The sequence below is a fragment of the Ursus americanus genome, chromosome 21 (genome assembly GCF_024610735.1).
Source record: "Ursus americanus isolate L20-20 chromosome 21, mUrsAme1.1.p, whole genome shotgun sequence".
NCBI classification, from domain to species: domain Eukaryota; kingdom Metazoa; phylum Chordata; class Mammalia; order Carnivora; family Ursidae; genus Ursus; species Ursus americanus.
The window spans coordinates 37,400,245-37,413,099 of record NC_142147.1 but is presented as its reverse complement, the minus strand read 5'-3'; positions in this window follow the sequence as shown (position 1 = coordinate 37,413,099).

The window sequence follows — 12,855 nt, the reverse complement described above, 5'->3', positions numbered from 1 at the left end:
GAGCAAGGGTCCAGAGCTGGTGGAGGTCTGGATGATGAGAACTCCCCCAAGGCCTGGAATATGTGACAGTGTGGGAGCAATTAGCAGGCAACTGAGCAGTTTCACATGACCTCTACGGAAAGGGGTTGTTGCCATTAACTAAAGCCTCCCCCTCTTTGCCATCCATAGCCAGGTCTACGTCAAACCCTGCTTGAGAACACTCCTTCTCCAGATTCCCTTGCAAAGTTCCAATAAATCATGAGCCACTGGTATTCAGAGAAGTCACTAGGGGGGAGGCTGTGGTGGAAGATGAGGATCAGACCTCTGCAGGCAACTGGGAAAGCTGGAATCTGCCATTTCCTTGCTGTGTGACGTGGGACAGGTTGCTTAACCTTTCTGGGCCTCTCTTCCCTGATTTTACCAATGAGGGGTTTGTGTTTCGTTGTATTCCTGGTTCCTTCTAGCTTTGATAATTGATATTTGTCTCCTACAAGTTATTGCATTAAGATTTTATTTATTTATTTTAGAGGGGGAGAGAGAGAGAGCACAAGTGGGGACAGGGGCAGAGGAAGAGAATCTCAAGCAGACTCCATGATGAGCATAGAACCCAACACGGAGCTTGATCTCCTGACCCTGAGATCATGACCTGAGCTGAAACCAAGAGTCAGACACTTAACCAAACTGAACCATCCAGGTGTCCCTACTCTACTTTCAAACCATGACAACAAGGGTCTCTCAGAAGGAAGAGAAAAAGAAGGAAAGAGGGAGGGAGGTGAGCATTTATACCATATTAAAAGAAGGTATCATGCCATGGAGAGCAACATTCTTAGCAAAAGCACTCCTGACCATTTGCACCCTGAGGTCCAAGTCAAAGAGGCTCTGGCTCCACTGAAGAAGGGAAGCCTCTTTTCTCCTTTCCAGGTCCATTACACTGGGGAAAATGATCATTTGCGACTGCCCCAACCAACCACCAGTGAAGGTTTACCTCCTAGGGCAGGGGTGGCAGGTTAATTCAATGGGGGAGAATAATAGTCCCTTCGATAAATAGTGTTGGCATGACTCAGTAGCTATTGGGGGGAAAATGAACCTTGACCATATGTCATACGCAGAAAGCAATTCAAAATGGACGATAGAGCTCAATGTAAGAGCTAAAACCATAAAGCTTCTAAAAAACAAAAAAAAAGGAAAAAAATCTGTGGCTTTGGGATAGGCAAAAATTTCTTAGGATACAAAAGACATAAACCGTAAAAGAAAAAAAAGAAGTACATGGGACTTCATCAAAATTAAAAACTTTTCTCATCGAAAAATACCATCAGGAAAATAAAGAGGAAAGAATATATAAATAACACTCAGAGCTGAAGAATAAGAAAACATAAAGCCCAACTGAAAAATCCATCAGACACACTAGCCAAGAGACTTCAGGGCGGGCCACAAAGCATATGAAAAGGTGCTTGAGATCATTGGTCATGTGGTAGTACAAATTTAAAACGAGATATACACCCGTACAAACAGAGACCAACAGTATCACGTGTTAGTAAAAACATGGGAAAACTCAAAGTCTCACATATCGAAGGTGGGGATGCAAAATGGCTCAGTCACTTGGAATACAATTTGGTAGCTCTCTTATAAAATAAATATGCATGCACCTTATGACCCAGCAATCCTCTCCTGGGTATTGGCTCACCCAAAAGAAATGAGAACGTATGTCCATGCAAAGATGGGGACACGAGTGTTCTCAGTAGCTTTATTCATAAGAGCCAAACTCTAGAAAGAACGCTGATCCATCAGCTTGTAAGTGGATGAACACATTATGTTATATCCATACAATGGAGTAATAGTCAGCAATGAATACAAGAGAAAGAAGTACTGATAACCGCTATAACATGAGTGGATCCATAAACATTGAGCGGAGGGAAAGAAGTCAGACAGAAAACAGCATACACGGTCTCGTTTCATGTATAGGACGTTCTAGCACAACGGGAAATGGATCAGTGCTTGGGCAGGGCTTGGGTAAGCATGGCATTGACTGCAAAGGTGCCCAGGAGAATTAAGGGGCTGATGGAAGTTTTGCAGGTCTCAATTGTTGTGGCAGGGGCCTGCCTGTACAAAAACTCGTGGGACTGGACATGTTAAAGAGATAAAATTTCTGGTGCATTATAGCCCAATCAAGCTATCAAAACAAGAGCATCGGAGCATGACAAAAGTATCTCCCTCCCGCGTGCCAGGCAGTGGGTCTGTTATGGTGGGGTGCCGGACTTCTGCCTGGAGGGGCAGGATGCTTGAACTCCTTCGCTGACTGCACCACAACCCTGGAAGCCAGGTGAACAACAGCCCGAGCCTCCTCCGCCTGATGGATTCCTCTCTGAAAGGCCACCGCCTTTGGATTCCAAGGTTTTCTATAGAACTCAGTGCGGCAGATGAGACTGTGAGGAGCTGGGGTGTTGGGACGCCTGATAGCATGGAAGAGGGCCCCGCCATGGCGCTGTACGTAAGCAGGTGAATTGGTCATGGGTGGCGAGTGGCCCCTGGCAGAGGGAGATGGTGACAGCCCTGTATTCAGTGAAGTGACCACATCTGTGAAGGGACAAGGGTGTTCATATTAAATGTTGTGTCCTTCGTGTTGCATTCATAGAGACTCTCCAAATTAATTTGGGGAAGCTCAGTGCACAGCATGGCTAAGTGAGTACTGTGCAGTGGAAGTTAAAGGAGGGGTGGGCATTGGATGTCTGGGTCAAAACAATACAGACCAGTCAGAAGAGCTGCAGGTGAGGCTGGGAAAGCCCAGAGCCAGTGGCTCACTGTGGTCAGCAGCCTGTAGTTCCAGGGTTGTGCCAAGCACACTGTGCCCAGGCAAGCTGGGGGGTGATCCACGATGGGCGTCATTCCATGGAAGGCGACACTCAGAAGCAGAAGGGACCTTGGAGGCAATAGCACTGTCTGTCCCTCTAGGTCTGAGAAGGCCCTTTGAGCTTCTCTGTTCCCTCACTAGTGGGTTTTGTTTCCTGCCACATCCATATGTGGGAAGAGAGTCTGGCCACACATTAGGTGGTCTCAGAGCTCCAGGGCCAACGCCAGTCACCCAGAACCTGAGATCCAGATTTTACTCCCAGGAAAAAAGAGTATGACTATCCCACTGGAGTTAGGCTCATGCCCCTGGTCCAAACCACACGGCCTTGGGTTGCAAGCCAGGGCTTGATTCCCCAGAAGAGTTCTCAGGGATCGGACAGTTGAGGGGTGGTGGAGTTTCCAAAAAGTCTATGGGAGCCCGTTCCTCCTGCTCCCTAGGCTGCACCCTACTCCTCTGTGCAATGAGAGAGTGGGGCCGGAGTGCCGTCTCTGACATCCCCTTAAAGCTCTACAACAATGCAATTCCGCTGCTCTCTGCGCATCGCCTCTGGTCCCCACAGGTGGCTGGTTTTGTCTACTAAGGACCTGAGGATCTCAGGGACTACGCTCAGCAGGAAGGAGCTGCCGCACGAAGGAAAGGTTGGTGAACCCAGCCGTCCAGACCGGAGCATGTTTTAAGAATCCAATTCTCCTTCATGTTCCAGTGGAGAGTCCTGGCAGGGAGCAAACTCCTTCCAGGCTTTCCCAGCAACCCCCTGCCCCCACCACCTTACGGTGCACGGATGTCTACTTAAAATCAGGGCATATTGCTTCCAAAGGTGGCTGTGCTGGCACCATGCTCTTCCTGAGAATGGCACTGAAATGACAACCTTGATAGACTGTGGGTGCGATGTCTGTTCCTTCCCTGCAAACTTCAGCTCAGCGGAGCATTTGGGAAGAGCAGACAAGCCCTTGTTTTCAGACACTCGGTGTGAGTGTCTTCTACCATGAAATGCACATAATTGCCTTATCTGCGCCCTAAGAGCAGGGAGAAGACCAATGTGAAAATTCATATGAGCAGTGATCAAAGTCATGAAGGCATCTCTTGATGCCGCATCTCAGTAGTCCGGCTGGACTTGACTTCGGGGAGGCGGGGCCTGGGGCAAACAGCTGACTCATCCTCCTCTTTCTCCAAAGAAGCAGAACAAAGCTTCCCGAACCTCTCAGGGCAGCTGAGGACACAGAAAAAGTGGAATCTTCTCCTGGCTGAGATATGAACCACAGCAAGGGACCCCTTAATATTGGGGTATGTGTGTGTGTGTGTGTGTGTGTGTGTGTGTGTGTGTGTGTGTGTGTGAGTGTGTGTGCACATGCATGCCCACAGTAGTGGGGGGCTTTCCTGGGCAGCTTTGGGGCAAATGCAGCAAAATGGCATCTCCTTTGACAATGAGGGTCCAGGGCAGGGGTTGTGGAGGTGCTCAAGTGTCCTTGTTAACTTCTCCCCAGAGCCAGGGGAGGCCCACGGTTTCAGCAGCTGGAGGAATTAGTGGGGTAGGAGAATGTTGGTGTTGGTAGGCCATGTGCATTGACGGTCCAGTCCAAGACCAGTGACATAATTTCCAGATCTCAGTGCAAAATGCAAACACAGAACCCTTTGTTCAAAGATTATTAAGAATTTCAAGTTGGTAGCAGCAGGACAATATAGTGAAATGGGGGGGGGCCCTTATGAGCTCGGGGCCCAGGGAAGACTGCACAGGTGACAGCCCTATGAAACTTGCCCAAATTAAATCTCACCAGTTTACACCCACCAGATGTAAGAACCTCCCCTTCAGCCCTTGCCCCATCACCGTCACCCTGGAGATCCCTGCGTTAGCCCCTCTCCTGGCTCTGCCACTGCTGCCTCCCTCTGGGTGCCCAGCTTTGGGTCCTGTGCTCAGGAAGGCTGCTTTACCTGCTGGTTGAATTGGCCTGAGAAGGTTCACATTTGGTTACCTGCTGCAACGGCCCATCTAAGGAAATCGCTGTTTGTTTTCATGTCATGGTTCCTCAAAGCACGTGTGCACCGCAGGTCAAGAGCTCCAGCCTGAAAGGCTGTGAGAGCAGGACCAGGGTCAGGTGGCCACAGTGGCCAGAGGCAGAGCTGCATAAAATCAGACACACTTTCCAACAGCCAGGCTGTCCAGAGGGGGAAAGGAGAGGGTGACACCCAGGGACACCGAGGAAAGCAATGCGGGGCTAGGAGAGCAGCTGGGTTGATTCAGAGGTTTGTCACCTTATCCTTCTTCCTTCCTCACTCTGAACTTCAACGTGATTAACATTAATTACTAAACCCTAGTCTGGAAACACTATCAGGGTGACCACAAGTACCAGTCACGACAACCCTATGAGACATAGAGTATTTTTCCTCCTTCTGTAGGAAAAGCAAAGAGGCGCAGAGCACTGGAGGAGCCTAGATTTGAACCCGATATTGTAAAAGCAAGCTTGCTTTCTTACACTATGCCCCAGCCACCTCCGACCCAGGTGATTCTGGGCCCCAGACTGAAGGGTTAGTGTTGAGAGCATCAGGGCTGCAGGGTCTCGAAGCTCCTTCCCAAGGCCCCTAATTCCCTGTTGCTCTGATTTCCCCTTTCATACAAAGGATGTTTTGCTCATGTCTTGCAGGGTGGCTCACATTCCACTTCCTTCTCCCAGTCTCAGAGCCAGATCTAATCACCGGGCCATTTTCCCCTGTCTTCTGTGGCTTACAAAGAATAAAATTAGCCAAATGGATAAAACCTTGTTGTAGGCATATGTAGAGCATTTCCAAGTCTATTTATCAAAAGTCTGACCACTGCATTTATCCCATGGAAGCTCCCAGGGCACAATGACTCTGTCATTTAATTTTGAGAAGAAAAAAAAGTTCAAGAGAAAGATGCGAAGTCATGGCCGGTGACTGGAAAGACTTATGCTAGACATGGAATCTCTTTGCAGAGACAGCCAGTTCCAATGCCATCCACCCTTAGGGGTGCTGTTCATCCACCCCAAGTGCCTGGCCATGAAATGGCAGAATAGTTCAGCTATGTTAGATGTTGCATTGTTCCTCAGCACCCAAGCTCTTCCATCTCACCAGGCTGGGTCACGTGGCCCAAGTCCAGAAAACACCCCTCCCTATCAGATGCTGCTTTTCACTGGTCACCCCTCGAATGTCATCACTCCGCATACCCAGAATGTGGTCAAAATGCATGATGGCACCATCAACGGTGGACAGAGCTGCTGGGAGGCACCCCTCACCTTCAAGAGCCTGCCTTCATTCAATCCATCAGCCAACAAGGGTTCATTGAGAACTGTTTTTCCAAAAGTTGTCTTAGTCTCTGTGGGTTTTGACCACTGAATTCTGCCTCATGCTCATGTTTCCAATGGAGCAGTAGCACATTAGTCTCCATGATTCCATTGCAAAGTCTTCAGTTTCATCCACACAGGCAGCCCGGTAGCAATACGTCCACTCTATGTGTGCTTTCTGGGTCCCCAAGGCTGCATGGCAATCCACCCTGTTGAACATTGGCTGGCTTACTTAGAAATGCAGCCCATGCAGCTCAGTTGTACCTCGGGGAGGGTGCTGTTGGGACAGTCTTCTGTAGGACATCATCTATCTCCCGACTGTTACCCTCCCAATGCCTCAGGACGTGGCCAGACTCCTGAAACCCGCTAGACACTGGGGACACATATTCAGCAATAGATTTCTTTGATGGGGGATACTGAGAACAATGATGTACAGGACATATCAATTCATGTCCCTCCCTCATGTCAACCTTCACATTTTCCAGATATGAGAACACACACAGACACAGGCACAGGCACAGACACACACACACACACACACACACACACACGCAAATACACTAGGGAGTATGTAACCATACAGTACCATTCCTCCCCCAAAGCCAATTCAACAAGTCTTCACGTTAAATCTGGAAGTAGGGCTGAATGCTGGCTGTAAGCCAAGAAGTGAAGCGCATACAAGGAATGTGTGAGACATGATTTCTGCCTCGTGGCAGCCCATAAGCTGCGCTATCAGACTTGAGAGACTGCCGGCCATGGCAGCCAGCCGTCCCGCCCCCACCAGTTCCAGGAAATGGCCGGGCACAGAAAACCCTCCATCCCAACATGGAACAATCCTTCCACTCTTGAAAAGTCCCCAAACTGCAGCCAACCAACAGTTGGATCCAAAGACCAATTAGAAAGTCTCCCCAGCTTCCCAAACCCCATCTTAACAGGGTGTTTGCCAATCAGAGACCGTCTCCATATTTCCCCTTTTTACTCTATAAAATGTACTCCTTTCTAACGCCCTTGAAACCTTGCCCACGAAAGTGACACAGATGGGTTCCCTTGCTGTATGGTTATGAATAAACAGACGGTTAATTTTGTCTCAGACTTAGTTTTGTCTTTGTTGGACTTAACTCATAAATGACACAACCACGCAGCAGAAGCAGTCAATATAGAATCGGGTCCTGGAGGTGTTCAGAGAAAGGCAGGAGAAGATGGGCTGGAACGATCCAGAGAGATTTCTCAGAGGAGGTCAGATTTGAAGGAAGCCTTGCGGTAGGAGTTGGGTAGAGCAGCAGGGAAGGCAATAAAAAAAGAATGGACCAGAAGGAATAGCAGAGGGTGTTTTTGTGAAGAAGAGCCATGGATAGAGGTGGATAAGGACAGTACTGCCTTCCTTCCCCTGGGGAACATACTTCTGAAACATAAACTCCAAATCAGGAGCATTCATAAGCAATTAATTAAGATAGTGTAAGGAAAAATGAATTAGAAGAGCAAGTGTTCAAGTGATATCATGAAAGTCCTTATATGAAATATCTCTCGTGATATCTACATAAAGTCATGGCAATTACATTTTTTTTTCATCTTCAATCAATAATCATGGGTGCTGGGCAATCCTATGCCATTTACACGCTTTGTTTTCTGGAATATTTTATGAATCTGTTATCCTTGAACTATCAAGAAGATGATTGCATGTATTTTATGTTGCTTTACTCTAAGTAATATACATTCAGTCAATCAACAAATACATACTCAGTACTCACCATGTACTAAGCAAGAACTAATATTCTGTTGGAGGAGACTAACACCTCATTTGTATTCCTTCTCTACTTTCTTGCTTGTACCGTTCCTGCAGGACACTACTTCCAGGGTCTCTGGCAGGATGTTTCATTCTAGCTGGTTCTTGGTCAAGTACTTCTGTGCACAGTATACGCAAGTACCACAAAATGGCACTCCACAGACTGGCTTCTCCCAAGAAGGAACCAGGTCTGTGTGTGGGGCCATCATTGTGGGTTTCTACAAAGACTGTGAAGAGAGGTCTAGGAAGTGGGGCTTAGAGATGACATGGGCAAGCCACTCATGCCAGAATGTCAAGAGCTTAGGACCTCCAAGTACGTGTGAATTAGAGAACCCAACTCCAGGCACTGGCATGGGGCTGCCATTCATTTCACCGACGTTTAGTGAGAGCTGCTCTCTATGATACTATGCTGGGCACTGGGCCCTGGGAAATCAAGGGTAACTGAGACAGCTGCGGTGCTTGAACATCTTGCATTGTTTTCTGGAATATTTTATGAATCTGTTATCCTTGAACTATCAAGAAGATGATTGCATGTATTTTATGTTGCTTTACTATAAGTAATATACATTCAGTCAATCAACAAATACATACTCTTAGCAGGTATTCACACATACGGGTAATAAATGCCGTGATAGAGAAATAAACAGAGGGATACAGAGACACTCCACAGGGGCATCCAACCTGGTCTAGCTGAGGAAGGTAGGGGTGAGGCGCTGGACAGAGAAGGGGTCTTTAAATCCAGGTCCAAAGAATGAGGGGGAAAAGGCCAAGTGAAGTACATACAGGAGAGATCCTCACATGCCTTGTATGTCTGAGGGTCTACCAGAAATTCCAAGTAACCATCGAAAGTTCTTGATTATGAACACTAAGCACTGACCCTGAGTAACGTCAAAGGAAAAGGAGTTTGTTGGAAGCATATCAATAGCTTATTAAAGCAAAGGAAGACTGAGGAATCATGCAGAGAGCAAAGGAAAGTGGACCGCCAAGAATACAGTCAAGTCTACCCCATAGGAAAGGCTCATTAGGATGCTGGCACTGGTGTCACCATCACTGAGCACCAGACTGGCCAAATCTGAGTCATGTGATCTCATGTAAGGTGCCAATGAGCAGCGGAAGGAAATACCTATATCCCTTGGGTGCAAGTTCTCATTGGGGGACTTCCCCAAATCAAAGTAAACTACTCAGATGCCCACTAAGTCTGTGTGGCTGGAACATAGAGTATGGAAAGAGAACTAGAGAACTCCCGTAGGCAATTGTAGTAGACATCAACAAGTCAAGGTCTTTGAAAAGCAGGTTAAGGAGTTCAGGCCTCATTCTCAAGGCAATGGGAAACCATTAATGAGTGTTCAGTGGGGACGTGGATGGGGATGGTAGCAGTGATACGAGAAGAGTGCTCCCTGCCAGAGTGTGGAGGACAGATGGGAGGGGGGGAATGGCAGGAGGCCACGGGACGCTTGATAGGCAAATGCAGTAATCCAGGGGCAGGGTAGTAGCGGTCTGAGTTTGAGAATTGGTGATGGATCTGGAGAGATGCCGAGGGATCTGATAGACAGGTAAGAAATAAGATCATTGGGGGCACCTGGGTGGCTCAGTTGTTGGGCGTCTGCCTTCGGCTCAGGGCGTGATCCTGGCATTCTGGGATCGAGCCCCATGTTAGGCTCCTGTGCTGGGAGCCTGCTTCTTCCTCTCCCACTCCCCCTGCTTGTGTTCCCTCTCTCGCTGGCTGTCTCTTTCTCTGTCGGATGAATAAATAAAATCTTAAAAAGAAAGAAAGAAAGAAAGAAAGAAAGAAAGAAAGAAAGATCATTGTGAGTTATAGGAGAGGCTTAAGAATGATCCCGTAGGCCACTGGTTTAAACAACAGGGTGCTCGCTGACACACCCCATGGATATAGGGATGCTGGACAGAACAGTCTGGGGGACAACAGAGAAGGTCAGAGTTGGATGGCCGTGAGGCAGCTGAGGGTCCTTTCCCAGTAGGGCTCATGGGAGAGGACCGGGCTGGAGAGGGCAAGTGGGCATATGGGTCACCACGACCAAGGGTGCACAGAGATACGATGACACAAGAAACAGGTTTAATGGCAGGAAGTGTGTGGCACAAGCAGTTTCAGTGAAAAAACTGCAGAGAAAATGGAATCACCATGGATTCAGGAGGAGAAACAACAGGTGTTCATAGCTCTCCCACCCCTCTCCCCAAGAAGTCTAACAGCAAGGGTGAACTTGGAAAGGACAGTGGTCGCAGGTGGATGTGAGATTGAGAACGAATTTCTTCTTTAATATGAGAGATCTGAGCAAATTTAAATATTGGCAGAAAGGAAGCAGGGTCACCTACGTTTCTTTTATGCATAGGACGTAATAGCCACTTATAAGTGTTTTATACGTATTAATTCTTTTCATCTTCAAAATAAGCACATTATTAAGTTACCATTTGTCTCCATTTCACGGACGGGGATGCCAGGGACAGGGAGTCTGGGTGCCACCCCCAAGGTTACAACACCAGGTGCTCTGTGGCTCCGTGAGGGAGCGTTTAAACACTGCTGAAAACACCCCATAAGGAAGAGAACTGTCTAACCAGGAGCAGAGAATGGAGATTCTCAGGGCCCCCGGGGAGGCAGAGGGATGGGACCAGCATATGGCGGACAGGATTACCTTGAACAGAGGGCCTCTCCTCCCTGACGTGAGAAGGAAGAAGAAAGGGTGGGTTTTGATGCAAATACAGTGGCAGGTGTGGTGATGGGTTCAGGTGCGCTCCAGCTGGTAGCTGGTGTTCTGCCTTTAAAGTAAAAGGTAAGAGCGCCTGCTGAGAAGGAAGGGCAAGACGGGGAGGTGGTCCAGGGGTTTGAGGAGGACGGAATCCAGAGATGATTGCTGACCAGCAAAATCGAGGAAGACCATGGGCAGTTTAGAGGCTCCGGTCTGGCTGGCGGAATACCCACGGAGGGTGACAGTTCATACTTCCCCTCCCACTGCCTGTCACTTCCATCAACAAATTCCCTCATCCTTGTTTCTTCGAGAGGCCACCAGGGGACGGCTGGTTCAGAAAAGTCACCCCGGGGATGCTGCCGATCCGTGGCTGCAGGAGTGTGGGAAGAAGAAGGCAGGGGCTTGGCAAGGGAAGGACTGGCTATGGACGACGCCTGATAGGATCTTTCTCCTTCGGTGAGATCACACCCAGTGGGTGACAGAAGATGAACGTCCCTTTGGTTTGCGTTTCCTTTTCCTTCTTATGAGATTAATGGTGAGCGTATAAGCCTAATGTCCCTTTCATGGACATGCCTCTGGCCTCTTCGATGTTCCCTTCTGGGTGGACACCTCTTTTCGGTCCATTTGCATCACCAAAGGGGCTGGTGGCAAAGCCATCGCCGTGTCTTTTTAGGGCCCCGTTCCTGGTGGCCCACCCTGCTGGAAGCCGACACCTAACTCATGCTGCCCTAATTTATTCCACGCATCCTTCCGTTCCTCTGCTATTTTTGAAAATCAAGGAAGGAGACCAGGGCGGTAAGGAATCTGTGCCGAGCCGGGCAAACCCAGCTGTATTTTGGATTTTTTGCCTGCTTAAAAAATATTTTTCATTGTTTTGAGTTTGATGAGAATGTGTTTTCCCATTAATTTTTAAACCAAAATTGGATCCATATGTTTTCTGATTCATGTCTGCTTCACTCATCTTCCTGCTTTAACAGAGCATTTGATGTCCAAGAAAGCTCTTTATGCCCCCCCTCTCCCCCAGATCGGAGGGCAAAGGCGAGGAGTCACAGAAACGCTCACGACCATGAAATCTTGCCGTCCGTTTGGAATTGTGACCGCAAGTTTAAACGGTCATCCTTGATTTTCTCAGAAAACAACTCTTCCCAGGGCAAAGGGTCTCTGGGACCCTTTTTGGTTCGGGGAAGCCATTCTATGTCTTCCCACTCTGAGCACCCCTAAAGTCAGAGGTCAACCTGTGTGGGGCTTGATGGGGGATCCGCTGTGTTTCCTGAGTGAGCTGTAACAGCGGGAAAGAGAAGTCTGTTCCCGGCCAGGCTCAGCTCTGCCCAGCAGCCATGGCAGAGTGGATGGCCTCAGTGTCTGGGAGTGGGTGGCGGAAGGCTCTGCATTCCCCCCAGACCTCCGTAGTGTCTGGGGAAGTCTGTTCCAGAACATTCCTGAAGACCACACAGCTCCAGGGACACCTCTGTAGTTGGCTCATGGAGACAGGTATCCCCTCCCCCTTCAGGCCACCAGAAACCTGCAGGTGACCCCAAAGACTGCTTCCTTAATCCCACTCCCATCGCGCTTGGCTCTGTCTCAGGCAAAGAAGCACACTTCTTAAAATTTACAGACCACAGAATGGACTTCAGAAGTTGTTCTGCGTATCCTTGAGCAGCTGTTTCTGTTTTGTTTTGTTTTGTTTTTAGTCCTAATGTTCTGAGAACCTCGATTTCTTTATTTCTGGCGTCTGAATGGTAATACGTAGCTCAATGTTGTTGAGGGGATGGGTTCTGATAAACACGCTTCTGACGCCATAAAACGCTGTGGGCAGTCCGAGAATCACCACCACATCCCTCCGGACCCGCTCCAGAGGACCCAGGGCTGGAGAGATGGATGCGCCCCCGCCCCCACCCCGTGCAAACTCTCACACAGCAAAAAGAATGTGAGCTTTCCAGGATCCCGAGGTTTCAGCAAGGTTTCCAAGCAGGAGGAGTCAGTTCCAGGATTTCCCTCAGCACCCTCTCTTCCCCCTCTCCATGGGCGTCAGTCTCTCCATTTGGTTGTTTGAATTTGGTAGCTGTCCAAGCAGAGACAGTTAAATCTCACGACTGTCTGCAGCTCCCCATTGGTGTGATATGTGAGTGCCTTGTTGATATTCACTCTCTAGCCTCTAGTATGGAAGAATTTGGTTCAAAAGGGCAAAGGACCTTATGGTTTTGCATAACCTCTGCAGGTTTCCGACTGTCAGAGCCACAAAACCAG